The sequence below is a fragment of the Bufo bufo genome, chromosome 3, assembly GCF_905171765.1.
Source record: "Bufo bufo chromosome 3, aBufBuf1.1, whole genome shotgun sequence".
NCBI classification, from domain to species: Eukaryota; Metazoa; Chordata; class Amphibia; order Anura; family Bufonidae; genus Bufo; species Bufo bufo.
Window position 1 is genome coordinate 262250122 of NC_053391.1, and position 17557 is coordinate 262267678.

At 45.5% G+C, this 17557-nt stretch overlaps 1 long non-coding RNA gene across 1 annotated transcript in view; it reads left to right on the plus strand.

Moving 5' to 3' along the window:
- Positions 1 to 16666, plus strand: part of LOC120993362 — a 28589-nt gene extending 11923 nt beyond the window's left edge. Inside the window, exons 2-4 of the long non-coding RNA XR_005777229.1 lie at positions 7938 to 7950; positions 11369 to 11374; positions 16656 to 16666. This is a non-coding gene — a long non-coding RNA (uncharacterized LOC120993362). The remainder of the gene's footprint in view (positions 1 to 7937; positions 7951 to 11368; positions 11375 to 16655) is intronic.
- The last annotated feature ends 891 nt before the right edge of the window (positions 16667 to 17557 follow it).

The following is a 17557-nucleotide window of genomic DNA, read 5'->3' on the forward strand; positions in this document are numbered from 1 at the left end:
TACCAACACAGCCTTCCCCTAGCAGGGGTAGCTGGAACACACTAACTAGACTTCCTCTCCTCCCCATGAGGTAGGATGTGGGAACATTCCACTCCTCCTCAAAGAGGGGGGAGCTAGACTGGAATGAACTATTCCAGTCTAGATATACTAAACTGGCTATGGTCTGCTGAACATATTGCTGCCACCTGCTGGTGTACATGGAAATTACAGCAAATACATTATACAGGCCTGGAAAATACATATAATGGAAAATGCATTGTTAGATCACACAAGATGACAATATACATATGCACCTGACATGTTGTAGCAGGGAGAAAGAGTTTAGTGACATACTCTGGGATGTTACACTTTGTGTATAGCTAGGGCTTCTTTCGAAGGCCCCCATCGCCACTGTGCCCCTTTGCAGTGACCAGTTCCCGCCGAAACTGATCGCGGCATGATTGCCAGCAGGTCTTCACTCATTGCACTGTTTAAATATAACATGAAAACAATTCTAAATGTATATGCACTGTGGGGATTTGCTCGGGTAGACAGGTTAGCGGACGCAGTATAGAGGCAAGGAACCAGGTTGTAAATCAAACTTCAGTGTTTTATTCACACTCAGCAAAACAACTTGGTGCTTGTTCACACACAGCAAAAACAAAACAATGATAACCTGGAATCCTAGGTGTCGGTTCACACCGGGCTGAATGCTCAGCCACAGAATAGTTGACTGGCAGGCTTCGAGGTTGCCTGCACGTTTGCAGTCTTCAGCCTAGAGGAATCCACAGCTTCACTGTCAGATGGAGGAAAATCCACCCCACCTGATAGTGCTCACTGCTTTTATAAACCTGCCAAGACCAGGCCTGGAACGTGGGGAGTAGCCACCCACCCAGCTCTTTGGCTACTCCCAGTAAGAGCCGTCCTGGATCAGCTTTACAGCCATACTAAACCACTGAAGTGTCAGACTGCAATCTGCAATAATGACACAGCTCTTACCTCACCGAGGCCAGGAACCTTGGTGACACGTACCGACCATCAATGATGGCCCCTTGTTCCTTCCTAAATACCTACCCCCTTTGTTCAACCCTGAATGGGTGGACACACATTAAACAGCGTACCCGGGACAGGGCATCCGCGTTTCCTAGTAACCGGCCTGCCCTGTGATCCACCGAAAACTTAAAATTTTGCAAAGACAGAAACCACCGGGTGACCCGGGCATTTCTGTCCTTGGCCTGGCTCATCCATTTGAGAGGGGAGTGGTCGGTTACCAGACAAAACTTTCTCCCCAACAAATAATAACGAAGAGACTCGAGTGCCATTTAACAGCCAGGCACTCTCTCTCAACTCTACTATACCTGGTCTCGGCTGAGGTAAGCTTCCGGCTGAGGAAGACAACGGGATGCTCCTCCCCGTTGACCTCCTGAGACAGTACAGCACCGAGACCCACCTCGGAGGCATCGGTCTGTACTATAAACTTCCTTTTGAAGTCGGGCGTCACCAAAACCGGGGACCCACACAGGGCCGACTTCAAAGCTGAGAAAGTCTTTTCCGCCTGCTCATTCCAGTGGACCGTCACTGACTTGCATCCCTTCAAAAGGCTTGTCAATGGTGCAGCCATTGTAGCAAAGTGGGGGACAAACCTCATATAGTATCCCACCATTCCCAGGAACGACTTTACTTGCCGAGTAGTGACAGGTCGGGGCCAATTCCGAATTGCCTGAATTTTGTTCACCTGAGGTTTGATAACTCCGCGCCCAATTACATACCCTAGGTACTTGGTCTCTTCTAACCCTATTGCACACTTTTTTGGGTTAGCGGTTAAGCCAGCCTCCCTAAAGGAGTTCACTACAGCCTGTACTTTAGGTAGGTAACTTTCCCAGTCGGTATTGTGGATAACGATATCTTCCAGGTACGCCGAAGCGTAACGATGATGTGGACGGAGTACAATGTCCATTAGCCTTTGCAACGTGGCGGGAGCGCCATGTAGACCAAAGGGTAATACCTTGTACTGATACAGCCCTTCTGGTGTGATTAAAACCATTTTCTCCTTGGCATTCTCCATCAAGGGTACCTGCCAGTACCCTTTGGTGAGGTCCAAAACAGAAAAATAGAGGGCTTGGCCTAACTTCTCAATAAGCTCATCCACTTGAGGCATGGGATATGCGTCAAACTTGGAAACCTCATTAAGTTTGCGGAAATTGTTACAGAATCGTAACGTCCCGTCCGGCTTGGGTATTAAGACTATTGGACTGGCCCATTCACTTTTTGACTTCTTGATGACACCCAGCTGTAACATCAGCTGCACTTCTTCCGAAATGGCTTGCTGCCACGAATCAGGTACCCCGTATGGTTTAAACCGGATTCTGGCCTGAGGCTCAGTGACAATGTCATGTCGGATGATAGAAGTTCTGCTGCTGACGAACTCCCTGGCCTCCTGAGTCTGTTTAGAGGAAAGGTTGTCAGCAATCTTTACTTTGGCAACTGCTTCCCTCGTATCAGGCTGTGGGACTGAAAACTCTACCCCCAGAAAATTCAGCCCGGGGCTGTTGTGCATACAGGTCTCCTTATCTTTCCACAGTTTCAGTAAGTTTACATGGTACACCTACTCTGGCTTTCTCTGCCCGGGCTGGAGTACCTTGTAGGTAACCTCCCCAGCTTTTTCAAGCACTTCGTAGGGACTCTGCCACCTAGCCAGGAACTTACTGTCCACCGTCGGCACCTAGAACCAAAACCCGATCTTCCGGGTTAAAATTCCAAACCCGAGCCTGACGATTATAGACCCTACTCTGGGCTCGCTGGGCTGCCTCCATATGTTCCTTAACCAGCGGCAATAATGTCTCCATCCGCTACTGCATCCGAGTGACATACTCAATCACACTTTTATGCAGTGTCAGTTGTTGTTCCCATGCCTCTTTGGCTATGTCCAACAAACCACGTGGATGTCGGCCATAGAGCAGTTCAAAGGGCGAGAACCCAGTAGAGGCCTGGGGTACCTCTCGCACTGCGAACATGAGATAGGGCAGTAGAAGATCCCAAACCCTCCCATCCTTAGACACCACCCTCTTTGACATGTTTTTCAAGGTTTGATTAAACCTTTCTACCAGGCCATCCGTTTGCGGGTGATAGACGGACGTCCATAACTGTTTGATCTGTAGTCGTTTACTGAGTTCCCTCATGACCTTTGACATAAAAGGGGTCCCCTGGTCAGTCAGAATCTCTCTTGGTAGGCCCACTCTGGAAAATATCTCCACTAACTCTTTTGTCATGAGTTTGGCCGAGGTATGTCACAGCAGCATCGCCTCCGGGTACCGAGTGGCATAGTCCAGGACTACCAAGATGTGTTGGCACCCTCTAGCGGACTTCGGTACTCGGCCTATGAGATCCATAGTGATCAGCTCAAATGGAACCTCAAAAATCGGGAGAACGACCATGGGACTACGGAAATGTGGCTGGGGGCTAGTTATCTGGCAGGTTGGGCAAGACTTGCAATACTCTTCCACCTCTCTGAACACACTGGGCCAGCAAAACCACTGTAGAATCCAGTCCTGCATTTTCTGCTGGCCCAGGTGTCCCCCAAGAACATGTTGGTGGGCTAACTCCAACACGAGCTTGCAATACGCCTTGGGTACCACCAACTGTTCAATATGCTCACCCCGTAGTTGATTTACCCGATACAGCATCTCCTGTTGAACCACAAAACGGGGGAAAATAGACTAGTTGTTGCTGTTCACCCTCACTACTACCACATTTTCCCAGGCCCGAGGTAGAGTTGGGTCCTGGTGCTGCGCTGTACCAAAATTGTCTCCAGAGACGTTGAGGTCTGCCAATTCCGGACCCGGCGGCAAATCCTTCACGTCGCCCACCATTACATTCAGTGGGGTTGGCTCCCCTCCTCCCCCGCAGTGGCGGCCACCCCTACTGCTGGCCCTTTGGTTTTAGGTTCCCAGGGTTCCGGGTTTCCCCCCTGAGCCATTCTATTGGGGTATTGGGTATCGGTGGTTCTCACCTCAGGCCACAGTGATGGTAAAATGGGGAAGTCTCTCCCAATTATTAGTTCATAATGTAACTTTGTGGCGACGGCCACCTTATGAGTCCAACTGCCGGCCACCGTGGATAGACACCAGGGCGGTGGGATAGTCCTTTAAGTCTCCATGGATGCACACAACGCCGACTTTTCGGCCAGTATACTCGGTGGGCCACACCAAGGCAGCTCTTACCAGGGACACCAGGCTCCCTGAGTCCAGCAGCGCCACAGCCAGGGTATATCCCACTTGCACCTGGCACAGGTGACTATTGTCCCGGGGGTACCGGTTGCACACAGCCTCCTGGCATACATTGAGGGCCGTAGCCATATTTATTTTCCATGAGTTCCCCCCGATGGGGATAGTCGGCCCTTATGTGACCAGGCTCTTTACACCGCCAACAGACCACCGGAGCTCGATCTGCAGGGAGTACTTCCCGAGCAGGCCTTGCTGGCACCAGCCACCTGGTCAAGGGTGGAGATTTCCGGGGTTTAACTGGCCCCCTCCCAAAAGAACCCCCTGTAGATTTTTTGATGGCCTCATAGCGCTCTTCCAGGTCGACCATCTCTAGGGCATTACCAGGGGACACCTGGCCAATCCAGTGCTGGAGATGGTACGGCAAAGCCCTCCAGAACGCATCAGCCAACAGACGGTCCAGCATAGCAGTGAGACTCAGTACGTCAGGCTGCAGCCATTTTAGCAACCGGTGTAGCAGATCATAATACTGCGGTCTGGCGGATTCAGCCGGGTTAAATTCCCACTGATGCACCTGCTGGGCCCGGACCAATACATTCACCCCTAGTCTGGCCAGAATCTCACCCTTTACGGTCGGGTTGTCGGCCGCTTGACCATCTGGTAAGTCGAAAAACACCTGCTGGGGTCCAGAGGCCAGGAACGGAGTGACGACCTCAGTCCATTGGTCTTGGAGTAACTTTTCCCTCATGGCCACCTTTTCGAATACCGCAAGATAGGTCTCGACGTAGTCCGAGGGGGTCATCTTAGGGATCGCCGCACAGACAGCTTTCCGGGCATCGTGGACGTTCTGGGACGCTCCTGCAGCTTGTAATGCCATCACATGCTGTAATAGCAGCTGGTTGGTTTCCTGCTGCTGCTTGTTAGCCTCCCGCTGCTGCAAGTTAGCCTCCATGAGGGCTTTCACGACCACCTCCATTTTGTCAGGGGACACAGGTCGTAACCTTGCCGGCTTGATATAAGACATACACCCGTGCTCGGAAAAAAATAGACTTTTAGACCTTCAGGCCAGCCTCACTGCATGTGCCTGCTCCAAGCCACCAATTGTGGGGATTTGCCCTGGTAGACAGGTTAGCGGACACAGTATAGAGGCAAGGAACCAGGTTGTAAATCAAACTTCAGTGTTTTATTCACACTCAGCAAAACATAACAGTCTTGGTGCTTGTTCACACACAGCAAAAACAAAACAATGTTCACCTGGAATCCTAGGTGTCGGTTCACACCTGGCTGAATGCTCAGCCACAGAATAGTTTACTGGCAGTCTTCCAGGCGTCCTGCACGTCTTTTTGCAGTCTTCAGCCTGGAGGAATCTACATCTTCACTGTCAGATGGAGGAAAATCCACCCCACCTGATAATGCTGACTCCTTTTATAAACCTGCCAAGACCAGGCCTGGAACGTGGGGAGTAGCCACCCACCCAGCACTTTGGCTACTCCCAGTAAGAGCCATCCCGGATCAGCTTAACAGCCATACTAAACCGCTGAAGTGTCAGACTGCAATATGCAATAGAAGAATGAAAGAAAACCGGCACTCCCAAAAATCTTTGCTGGTGATAGATTTATTGGTCACTCATATGACGCACGGCGTTTCGGCACTCACAGGTGCCTTTTTCAAACAAGAAGTGAGCAGCACAGGTGCCTTTTTGAAAAAGGCACCTGTGAGTGCCGAAACGCCGTGCGTCATATGAGTGACCAATAAATCTATCACTAGCAAAGATTTTTGGGAGTGCCGGTTTTCTTTCATTCTTCTGATTTTGGGATTACCTCCACACAAACCGAGCACCCCTCAACCAGTACGCTGTGCCGCCTGACTTCATTATGCAATATGCAATAATGACACTTCAGGGGGAAAAAAAACGGCTCTTACCTGGCCAGGAACCTTGGTGACACGTACCGACCATTAATGATGGCCCATTATTGTTCCTTCCTACAGTACACACACACATGTAAAAGCACATGTGTAAAAATGGATCAACAAAATGTATACATGGAAGTACATTTATGTTGATACCATATACAGTAACCTGTGTTTTACTAAAATTGTGTTAGTGCAGTACACATGTAATTTCAAAATGATTTGGGTCATATACATTCAATGGGCCAGTAAACACACATTTCAGTCTATTTGGATCATATGGGGTTGTTTCACCTCTGCAGATAGCATTTATTATGTTTTACTACTTTTATTAACCAAATTTCTTACTACACTGCCTGGCTATTTTTTTAAACACTTCCTACACTTCTTGCTTCCATGGTTACGAACACCATAAAATTCAGCTGCAGTGACCGCGCTTGCACAATACATGAAAAAAAGCAGGACTATCCCAGCTCCAGTGGTTCCAGCCAACAGAGAGATGGCACTTTTTCCTATACTATGCAAGCACAGCTGCTGCTGGTGGATAGCAGGGTTGTTGTAACCAGGGAAAAGTGTGACTGCTCAAACATTTGCCAAATGTTATATATTTCAAATACAGTTATACACAATATGCTTCTGTACAGCTGTTTGCTAACTACTACTCCAAACATGTGCAGACTTTTAATAAAGAGATCAGCCTACAGCAGGTCATGGTGGGAATTGTAGTTTCAGTACAACTGGAGAGCCACAGGTGGACATGGCTGATGTAATATATCAATGTACTGTATAGTGCGGTGGAAGGTGACAAGGAATATAACTATTTTATAACATCCTCTGAGCTCCCCTTCACAACAAATATCCCTTATTTCCATACTTCCACCATATATAGGCCAGTGCATCAAAGGTAGACATAAACAATAAACATTTTCAGAGCTAAAACCATCCGCATGGGTTGGCTTACCAACAATTTTCATCCGTCTTACTGTTATAAGACAGTTAATCAGTCTGTTAATTGTGTCGGTGACATAAAGGCATTTTGGGGGTTCACAACACCACATTTTCTTCCATCTTACTGTTATAAGACAGTCTGTTAATTGTGTCGGTGACATAACACATTATTTGGGAGGGAGATACACCTCATCTGCATCAGTGACACGGAAATACAATAGTTAACCTTTCTGTTAATTTTGTCGGAGACCTATAGACATTTTCTTGGGGTGAAAAACACTTCATTTGCGCTGTTGACACAGAAGTACAGTTGTTCATCTGTTAGCTAATTTGGTGGGTGACCGTAAAAAATGAGGAGAGCATCAAATAGGGGACGTGGCCATGGTCGTGATGCTGCTGGTGTTGGTGGAGCTCCTGCTGTAAGGAGAGGACCTTCCTCTTTTGCATGCAGGTGACAGGACATTCTGCCTCATTTTGTAGGCCCCAATACTGCTCTATGAATGCACACGGGCATCTGTCTTCCACCTCAACTCCTTGCACATCAGCCAAGCAATTCATTCAGCAGTCACTTATGCTTTTTGATGACTTTGCTGGCGGGGTTTCTGTGAGGCATCCACGTAGCCCTTCCCCAAAAGTGGAATAGATTGAGGAAACTGATGCCCAACCACTTATGTTTGAGGATTAGGACATGGGAGGACTGCCACAGCGCGTCTCTGATGATGATGATGATGATGAAACACAGGTCTCAACTTCTGCGGCTTTCTGCACTGTGCAGACCGGCAAGGTGGGCAGGGGTGAGGAGTGGGTGGAAGATGATGTAAAGGAAAATGAGGTCCTAAACCTCACATGGCATACAGGTCATTCGAGTGATGTGTGCAGTTTGAAGGAAGAGGTGGTGGTCACGCAGCGCCAGCCGCACAGCAAAAGAGGGAGCAGGGTACAAAACCACAGCGGCCAGCCCCTAGCCAGTATGCCTGCTACTGCCCACTGCGCCGAGGTACAGAGCACACCAAAGCCAGCTCAAAGGGGTTCCCTGGCGTGGCAGTTCTTCAGGCAATGTGCTGACGACAAAACGCGGGTGGTTTGCACACTGTGTAGTCATAGCATACTGTTCTAAACCTGAGCACCACCTGCATGACCAGGAATATAACTGCAAAGCACCAGCTGCAGTGGAGCAGACACCTGAATAATCACAAAAGATCTGAGGCTCCTCCTGCTACCTCTGGTGGAGATGTATTAAAAACTTAATGGTGGACGCTGTCCCATGGTTCGTGGTTTCCAGCCGCCACTACTTTTCCAGGCGGGCCGTCCCTGCCCTGCACAAACAAGTGGCAGAAAAAATCAGGTGTGCGCTGCGCAACACCATCAGTGGCAAGGTCCACATAACCACTGATATGTGGACCAGTAAGCACGGGCAGGGACATTATATCTCCCTAACTGCCCACTGGGTAAATGTAGTCGTGGCTGGGCCTGAGGCAAAAAGCAGTTTGGTGCATGTCCTACCGCCACCAAAGATTGCTGGACATTTCTCAATGCCTCCTATTGCTGCTTCCTCCTCTACCGCCTCATGATCCGGTCAGTGTAACACCTGCACCACCAACTTCAGCACAGCCAGGGGGAAACAACAGCCGGCTGTTCTGAAACTCCTCCATTTGAGGGGAAAAAACCACATGATGCAGGAGCTTTGGACGGGCATCGAATAACAGACAGAAGAGTGGTCTGTAGTCGCATAAAAATTCGGGGGTCCTCCTATACCAATACCAGACGCGTTTCGGGGCTTTCAACTTGACAACTTGACCACTGAAGAAGGGACCAGAGAAAGTTCCGAAACGCGTCTGTTATTGGTATAGGAGGACCCCCGAATTTTTATGCGACTACAGACCAGGAATCAATAATACATCGGAGCGCTCCGTAATTTTTGCAAAAAATCTGTACCTGCTATCATCACTGCTGCACGGCTTATGAACAACTACGGCACCCAGCTGATACCATCCGCCAGTGTACAAGAGCAAACAGAAACTTCGCACTGAGGTAAGATCGCTTCAAGCTTCGGGGCACATGGGACACCACGGCCGGCTTGCAATTGAGATCCCTCGGCAACAAACTGTAAGTTAGTGGGCATATGGGGTGAATATAAAGGAGAATTTGCCGTAACATGAGAAGGATTGCAGCTTGTTTTTAAAGGTACTTAGGCTAAGTAATCAAAAGTACAAAGGATCCTGAACATTTACTAACGAGTTGTGAATCATATATATTGGATATACTCATTGCTATATAAACAAGTGTTATTTAAAAGGACACATAAAAAAAACGGTTATCGTTATGGACATAGATTAACAGAGGCTGGATTTAAGTGTGGAAGTATTGTCGCATTAACCGTACTGTGCAAGTTTAAATGTACAAAGATTATTTTGCATGCCTTCTGTTGCGAATATAGTATTCTGAATATACAGTTGCAAGAAAAAGTATGTGAACCCTTTGGAATGATGTGGATTTCTGCACAAATTGGTCATAAAATGTGATCTGATCTTCATCTAAATCACAACAATAGACAATCACAGTCTGCTTAAACTAATAACACACAAAGAATTAAGTGTTGCCATGTTTTTATTGAACAAACCATGTAAACATTCACAGTGCAGGTGGAAAAAGTATGTGAACCCTTGGATTTAATAACTGGTTGAACCTCCTTTGGCAGCAATAACTTCAACCAAACGTTTCCTGTAGTTGCAGATCAGACGTGCACAACGGTCAGGAGTAATTCTTGACCATTCCTCTTTACAGAACTTTTTCAGTTCAGCAATATTCTTGGGATGTCTGGTGTGAATCGCTTCCTTAAAGTCATGCCACAGCATCTCAATCAGGTTGAGGTCAGGACTCTGACTGGGCCACTCAAGAAGGCGTATTTTCTGTTTAAGCCATTCTGTTGTTGATTTACTTCTATGCTTTGGGTCGTTGTCCTGTTGCAACACCCATCTTCTGTTGAGCTTCAGCTGGTGGACAGATGGCCTTAAAGAGGACCTTTCACTACTCTACAAACTAAAAACTAACTATATCAGTGGGCAGAGCGGCGCCCAGGGGTCCCCCTGCACTTACTAGTATGTCTGGGCGCCTCTCTGTTCGCCCGGTATAGGCTCCGGTGTCTGCACTCCCTCTGCCTGGCTATGAGCTGTGCGCTGCGATTGGCCAGCGCTGCAGCAAGGGACACGCCTCATACAAGAAATCACTCCAGTACAGCAGAGGGAGCGCAGACACCGGAGCCTATACCGGGCGAACAGAGCGGCGCCCAGACATACTAGTAAGTGCAGGGGGACCCCTGGGCGCTGCTCTGCCCACTGATATAGTTAGTTTTTAGTTTGTAGAGTAGTGAAAGGTCCTCTTTAAGTTCTCCTGCAAAATGTCTTGATAAACTTGGGAATTCATTTTTTCTTTGATGATAGCAATCCGTCCAGGCCCTGATGTAGCAAAGCAGCCCCAAACCATGATGCCCCCACCACCATACTTCGCAGTTGGGATGAGGTTTTGATGTTGGTGTGCTGTGCCTCTTTTTCTCCACACATAGTGTTGTGTGTTTCTTCCAAACAACTCAACTTTGGTTTCATCTGTCCACAGAATATTTTGCCAGTACTGCTGTGGCACATCCAGGTGCTCTTGTGCAAACTGTAAACGTGCAGCAATGATTTTTTGGGACAGCAGTGGCTTCCTCTGTGGTATCCTTCCATGAAATCCATTCTTGTTTAGTGTACTATGTATCGTAGATTTGCTAACAGGGATGTTAGCATATGCCAGAGACTTTTGTACGTCTTTAGCTGACACTCTAGGATTCTTCTTCACCTCATTGAGCAGTCTGCGCTGTGCTCTTGCAGTCATCTTTACAGGACGGCCACTCCTAGGGAGAGTAGCAGCAGTGCTGAACTTTCTCCATTTATAGACAATTTGTCTTACCATGGACTACCAAGGCTTTTGGAGATACTTTTATAACCCTTTCCAGCTTTATGCAAGTCAACAATTTTTAATCGTAGGTCTTCTGACAGCTCTTTTGTGCAAGGCATCATTCACATCAGGCAATGGTTCTTGTGAAAAGCAAACCAATTACTGGTGTGTGTTTTTTATAGGGCAGGGCAGCCGTAACCAACACCTCCAATCTCATCTCATTGATTGGACTCCAGTTGGCTGACACCTCACTCCAATTAGCTCTTGGAGATGTCATTAGTCTAGGGGTTCACATACTTTTTCCACCTGCACTGTGAATGTTTACATAGTGTGTTCAATAAAAACATGGTAACATTTAATTCTTTGTGTAGTTTAAGCAGACTGTGAGTGTCTATTGTTGTGACTTAGATGAAGATCAGATCACATTTTATGACCAATTTGTGCAGAAATCCATATCATTCCAAAGGGTTCACATACTTTTTCTTGCAACTGTATAAGGATTGCTTTGCATGCTTTTTATCTTTTTCCTTTTCAGTGCAGATTCATCTATAATTGTGTACATACACACTATTATCTATACTACAGTCCTGATCAAAAGTTTAAGACCACTTGAAAAATGGCAAAAAATCATATTTAGCATGGCTGGATCTTAACAAGGTTCCAAGTAGAGCTTCAACATGCAACAAGAAGAAATGGGAGTGAGACAAAACATTTTTTGAGCATTCAATTTAATGAAAACAACGAATAAACTGAAACAGGCTGTTTTTCAGCTGATCAAAAGTTTAGGACCACACCTCCAAAAAAAAACTAAACCTCCCCAAAACAGAAATCCAACTTCCAAACATGAACTCAGTAATGAGTAGCTCCGCCGTTATTGTTCCTCACTTCAAAAATTTGTTTCGGCATGCTTGATGCCAGCGTTTCCGTGAGTGGGAACATTTCTCCAAGTGGTGAAGACGGCCGCACGAAGGCCATCTACTGTCTGGAACTGTTGTCCATTTTTGTAAACTTCCCTTGCCATCCATCCCCAAAGGTTCTCAATTGGATTTAGATCAGGGGAACACGCAGGATGGGCCAAAAGAGTGATGTTATTCTCCTGGAAGAAGTCCCTTGTCCTGCGGGCATTGTGTACTGTAGTGTTGTCCTGTTGAAAAACCCAGTCGTTACCACACAGACGAGGGCCCTCAGTCATGAGGAATGCTCTCTGCAACATCTGGACATAGCCAGCGGCCGTTTGACGCCCCTGCACTTCCTGAAGCTCCATTGTTCCACTGAAGGAAAAAGCACCCCAGACCATTATGGCGCCCCCTCCACTGTGGCGCGTAGAAAACATCTCAGGTGGGATCTGCTTGTCATGCCAGTAACGTTGGAAACCATCAGGACCATCAAGGTTACATTTTTTTCTCATCAAAGAATAAAACGTTCTTCCACCTCTGAATGTCCCATGTTTGGTGCTCTCTTGCAAAGTCCAAACGAGCAGTTCTGTGGCGTTCAAAGGAGACAAGGTCTTTGAAGAAGTTTTTTGTTTTTGAAGCCCTTCAGTTTCAAATTCCATCTGATGGTTATGGGGCTGCAGTCAGCACCAGTAAGGGCCTTAATTTGGGTTGAGGATCGTCCAGTGTCTTGACGGACAGCCAATTGGATCCTCCGGCTCAGTGGTGATGAATTTTTTTTTGGGTCTTCCACTTGACTTTTTTGTTCCATTACCCTCAGGATCATTTAAGAAATTCCAAATGACTGTCTTACTGCGTCCCACCTCAGCAGCGATGGCGCGCTGTGAGAGACCCTGCTTATGCAGTTCTACAACCCGACCACGTTCAAAAAGGGAGAGTTTTTTTGCCTTTGCCATCACAACGTGCGACTAACTGACAGAAAATGACAATGAATCCACATCTTTGCACAGATTTGGCCTTTTAAAAGGCATATGGTCCTAAAATTTGGATCAGCTGAAAAACAGCCTGTTTCAGTTTATTCGTTATTTTCAATTAATGGAATGCTCAAAAAATGTTTTGTCTCACTCTGATTTCTTCTTGTTGCATGTTGAAGCTCTACTTGGAACCATGTTAACCCTTTCATGACCAAGGGTCATTGATGCCCTAGTGTTCAGGTCAAAATTTACAAATCTGACATGCGTCACTTTATGTGGTAATAGCTTTGGAACACTTTTACTTATCCACGCCATTCTGAGATTGTTTTCTCGTAACACATTGTACTTCATGATAGTCATATATTTGAGTCAATATATTTCACCTTTATTTATAAAAAAATCCCAAATTTACCAAAATTCTAAATTTTCCAAATTTCTCTGCTTCTAAAACAGAAAGTGATACCTAATAAAATATTTATTACTTAACATTCCCCATATGTCTACTTTATGTTGGCATCATTTTGGAAATGTCATTTTATTTTTTTTAGGACGTTACAAGGCTTAGAAGTTTAGAAGCAATTCTTACAATTTTTAAGAAAATTTCCAAAACCCACTTTTTAAGGACCAGTTCAGGTCTGAAGTCACTTTGTGGGGTTTACATAGTGGAAACCCCCATAAATGACCCCATTGTAGAAACTACACCCCTCAAGTTACTCAAAACTGATTTTACAAACTTTGTTAACCCTTTAGGCGTTCCACAAGAATTAAAGGAAAATGGAGAAGAAATTTCAAAATTTCACTTTTTTGGCAGATTTTCCATTTTCAATTTTTTTTTTCTTTAACACATTTAGGGTTAACAGCCAAACAAAACTCACTATTTATTACCCTGACTCCGCGGTTTACATAAACACCCCACATGTGGTCGTAAACTGCTGTACGGACACACGGCAGGGCGCAGAAGGAAAGGAATGCCATACGGTTTTTGGAAGGCAGATTGTGCTGGATTGGTTTTCTGAACGCCATATGTTTTTTATTTTTCTGCCAATCATCTTGTGCAGGGGCTCGTTTTTTGCAGAAAGTGTTGAGGTTTTTATTGGTACCATTTTTGGGTACATAGGATTCTTTGATCATTCATTATTACACTTTATAGGGCAAGGTGACCCAAAAATTGGCTGTTTTGGAACAGTTTTCATTTATTTATTTTTTACAGCGTTCATCTGAGGAGTTAGGTCATGTGATAGTTTTATAGAAAAGATCCTTACGGACGTGGCAATACCTAATATGTATACTTTTTCTTATTTATTTAAGTTTTACACAATAATAGCATTTCTGGAACCAAAAAAAAGATGTTTTAGTGTCTCTATAGTCTGAGAGCCATAGCTTTTTTATTTTTTGGGCGATTGTCTTAAATAGGGTATCATTTATTGCGGAACGAGGTGACGGTTTGATTGGTACTATTTTGGGGGTCATAAGCCTTTTTGATCGCTTGCTGTTGCACTTTTTGTGATGTAAGGTGCCAAAAATAGCTTTTTTGGCACCGTTTTTTTATTTTATTTTTATGGTGTTTATCGGATGGGGTCTATCATGTGATATATTTATAGAGACGGTTGTTACGGACGCGGTGACACCTAATATGTGTATTTTATTTTATTTTTTCATTTTTTTATAGGAAAAGGCAATTTCTTTTTTTAATTTACATTTTTATTTATTTTTTTATTTTTCATTTTTATTATTTTCACTTTCTTTTTTTATCAAGTCCCTCTTGGATCATGAAGATCCAGTGGGGCTGATGGCTGTACTATACTTTGCAATGCTCTTGCATTGCAAAGTATAATACTATTAGATGCCCTGTAATGCCCTGTAGGTGGCAACAGCGGACGCTTTTGCAAAGCGTCCGGTTGCCATGGCAACCATCGGGTGCTGCAATCACAGTGCTGCAGCCCCGATGGTTGAGAGAGGGAGCTCCCTCCCTCTATTAACCCCATAAATGCAGCATCTATGGGGTTACAGGAGAGTGTCAGCATAGAGCTGACTTTCTCTGCTGATGGCGGCGGCTCAGTAATGGAGCCGCCGCCATCACACACAGCAGGGGGATCGGGGGGGGTTCGGGGGCAGCGCTGGAAAGGGGGGTGATCGGGGGGGTATGGCCGCCAATATTGAGGGAGGCTGGGGCAGGAGGGGCGGGTGAGAATGAATGCATGGGGCGGGGAGGGGGCGGACCGCATCAGGGCAGCTGCCTCTAGATGAGCTGCAGGCGGACACAAGGGGGGGCTTGGAGGGGCACAGATGGGGTGCACAGCCACAGATCGGGGGCACAGATGGGGGGGTATTATGAGGACCCTACCTGATTTCATGCTCTGATCTGCAAAGCGCAGATCAGAGCATGAAACCGGCATTTTTTTCACTGCCGCGATCCGATTGGTTAGTCTGCACAGACTAACCAATCGGATCGATTGTCGGCAAGGGGCCACTCTGATTGGTCCCTTGCCGGCATTACTAGACTGTATGCTGTCCGTGACAGCAGCAGGGCTCGGGCAGAAGCTTTAATCCAAGCGCTTTGCAGCGCTTGGATTAAAGAGCTGGTTTGACGTTTATATACGTGGTAGCTGCACGGGGTATGTGCAGCTATCACGTATATATACAGATTGCGGTCGGGAAGGGGTTAAGATCCTACAATGTAAAATATGATTTTTTTGCCATTTTTCAAGTGGTCTTAAACTTTTGATCAGGACTGTATATTATACTATACTTTTAAACATCTCTATATACAGTAGTTGTGTACACAATTTTATTAACCACCGGTTTTTAAGAATTTAATATATTTGGATTGTATTTACTAATAAATTGATTACATTTTAAGTATACAAGGTTTGGTGTGAATCCAGAGAGAGTGCCAATCATTTTTTTTAGAACAAGTTTATTATTTGTTATATTGGCAGAGTAGAGAAGTATATCAGCTGCACAAGGTCACACACAGAATTGACAGACACATTTAAAAAAACAAAACAGAAACAGTGTTGGCAGATCAGGGAGCCCACAGCTATAGGGAGTGCCCTGAACAAAGACAGGGTTCCCCTCCTTCACTGTACTGACCCCAGGTAGTGAGGGAGTACACTATGATACATCATCATCAGCGCCACTACCACTCCCATCCTGTGCTCCTCACGGGCTTGCTGCACATGCAGTTTTAGTGAGTGCATTGTGCAGCAATAACTGCATTAATATACCAGTTTCAGTTAAAGCATTGTATTGAGTCAAGATATCATGCAGTTTTAGTGAATGTGTTATTCTGTAATAAGTACATATTATAGCAGTATCATTCCAAGCACTGTATTGTGTAAATATACCCACAGTTTTAGTAAACACTTTGTGCTGCAATAACTGCATTTGGAATGCCCTGGGGCAAGAGAACTTTGGACTATAAATATTTGCGGACATTTGCTCCTATTGCTACTGTGAAAAGCCATCAACTCGCTACTTTAGTGCAATTGGAAGGGTTAACTTGCACTATGATTTATGCCTTTGTTTACGCTTATACTGTTTTATATAGTTGAACTGCATTTTATATGTTTATTGTAATCTATCCTGTTCATTTGCACTGTTCTTGCACTATATCTGCACAGCACTGTGGAAAGGGTTAATGCACAGCCAGCTAATGCTAAGATTCTTTGGGACTTTCTCTCTATGCACTGAGAACAGTTGCTATAAGTGACTATGCAAAGTTTTGGATGGAAAAAACTAATACACTGATCTTTTGACTTGTATTGAAATTCTATAGAAGTCTATAACTATACCAGTCTATGACTGAAATTGCAACATTGCTTCTATTTAAGTTGTTATTCTCCATTCCAGCCTACTCATTAACCCGTAGGATAACAGCGCTGTACATGAACGGCGCTGGGAACAGGCTCACAACTCCCAGCGAAGTACAGCTACGGCGCTCTGATCGGGCGGGAGCAGGAGCTGCGCCCGCCTGATCAGCTGCAGGGATCCGCTAGTAAATGATAGCCAGACCCCTTCAGTATGGGCCGGCATCGGTGAAAACACCGATACCGACGCATTAACCCTTGCACTACCGCAGTCAGCGCTGACCGAGGCAAGTGCGGTATCCTGCTGGGTGCGAGGTGTCCATCGGGTCCCCGCTCTGTTGTGACGGGGACCCAATGGCTTGGACGCCAGCCCTATGCCTTCCTTAGGCATCGTGGCTGCCATCTGTGTGAGCCTGTGAGATCCAGCCCCCTGGATCTCACAGGCAGGAAGGCTGTAAGTGTATTACACTGGTAATACACTTACATCCAGTGAATTACAATACAGAAGCATTGTAATGCATTGTAAAGGGGATCATACCCCCAAATGTTGAAGTCCCAGAGTGGAACAAAAAAAGAAAGTTAAAAAATAAGTAATAAAAATAAAGTTTTACAAAAAAAATAAGTTTCAAATAAAGAAAAAAAAGCGTCCTTTTCCAAAAATAAAGTTAAATTATTATTTTTTTAAAATAGGAAAAAGAGAAAAGTAGACATATTAGGTTAACTGCATCCATATCGACCATCTCTATAAAAATATAACATGATCCACCCAATATGGTGAATGCCATAAAAAAAGAAATAGATAAAAACAGTGCCAAAACAGTCATTTTCTGGTCACTTTCCCTCACAAAATGTGCAACACCAAGCAATAAAAAAGGCGTATATAGCCCAAA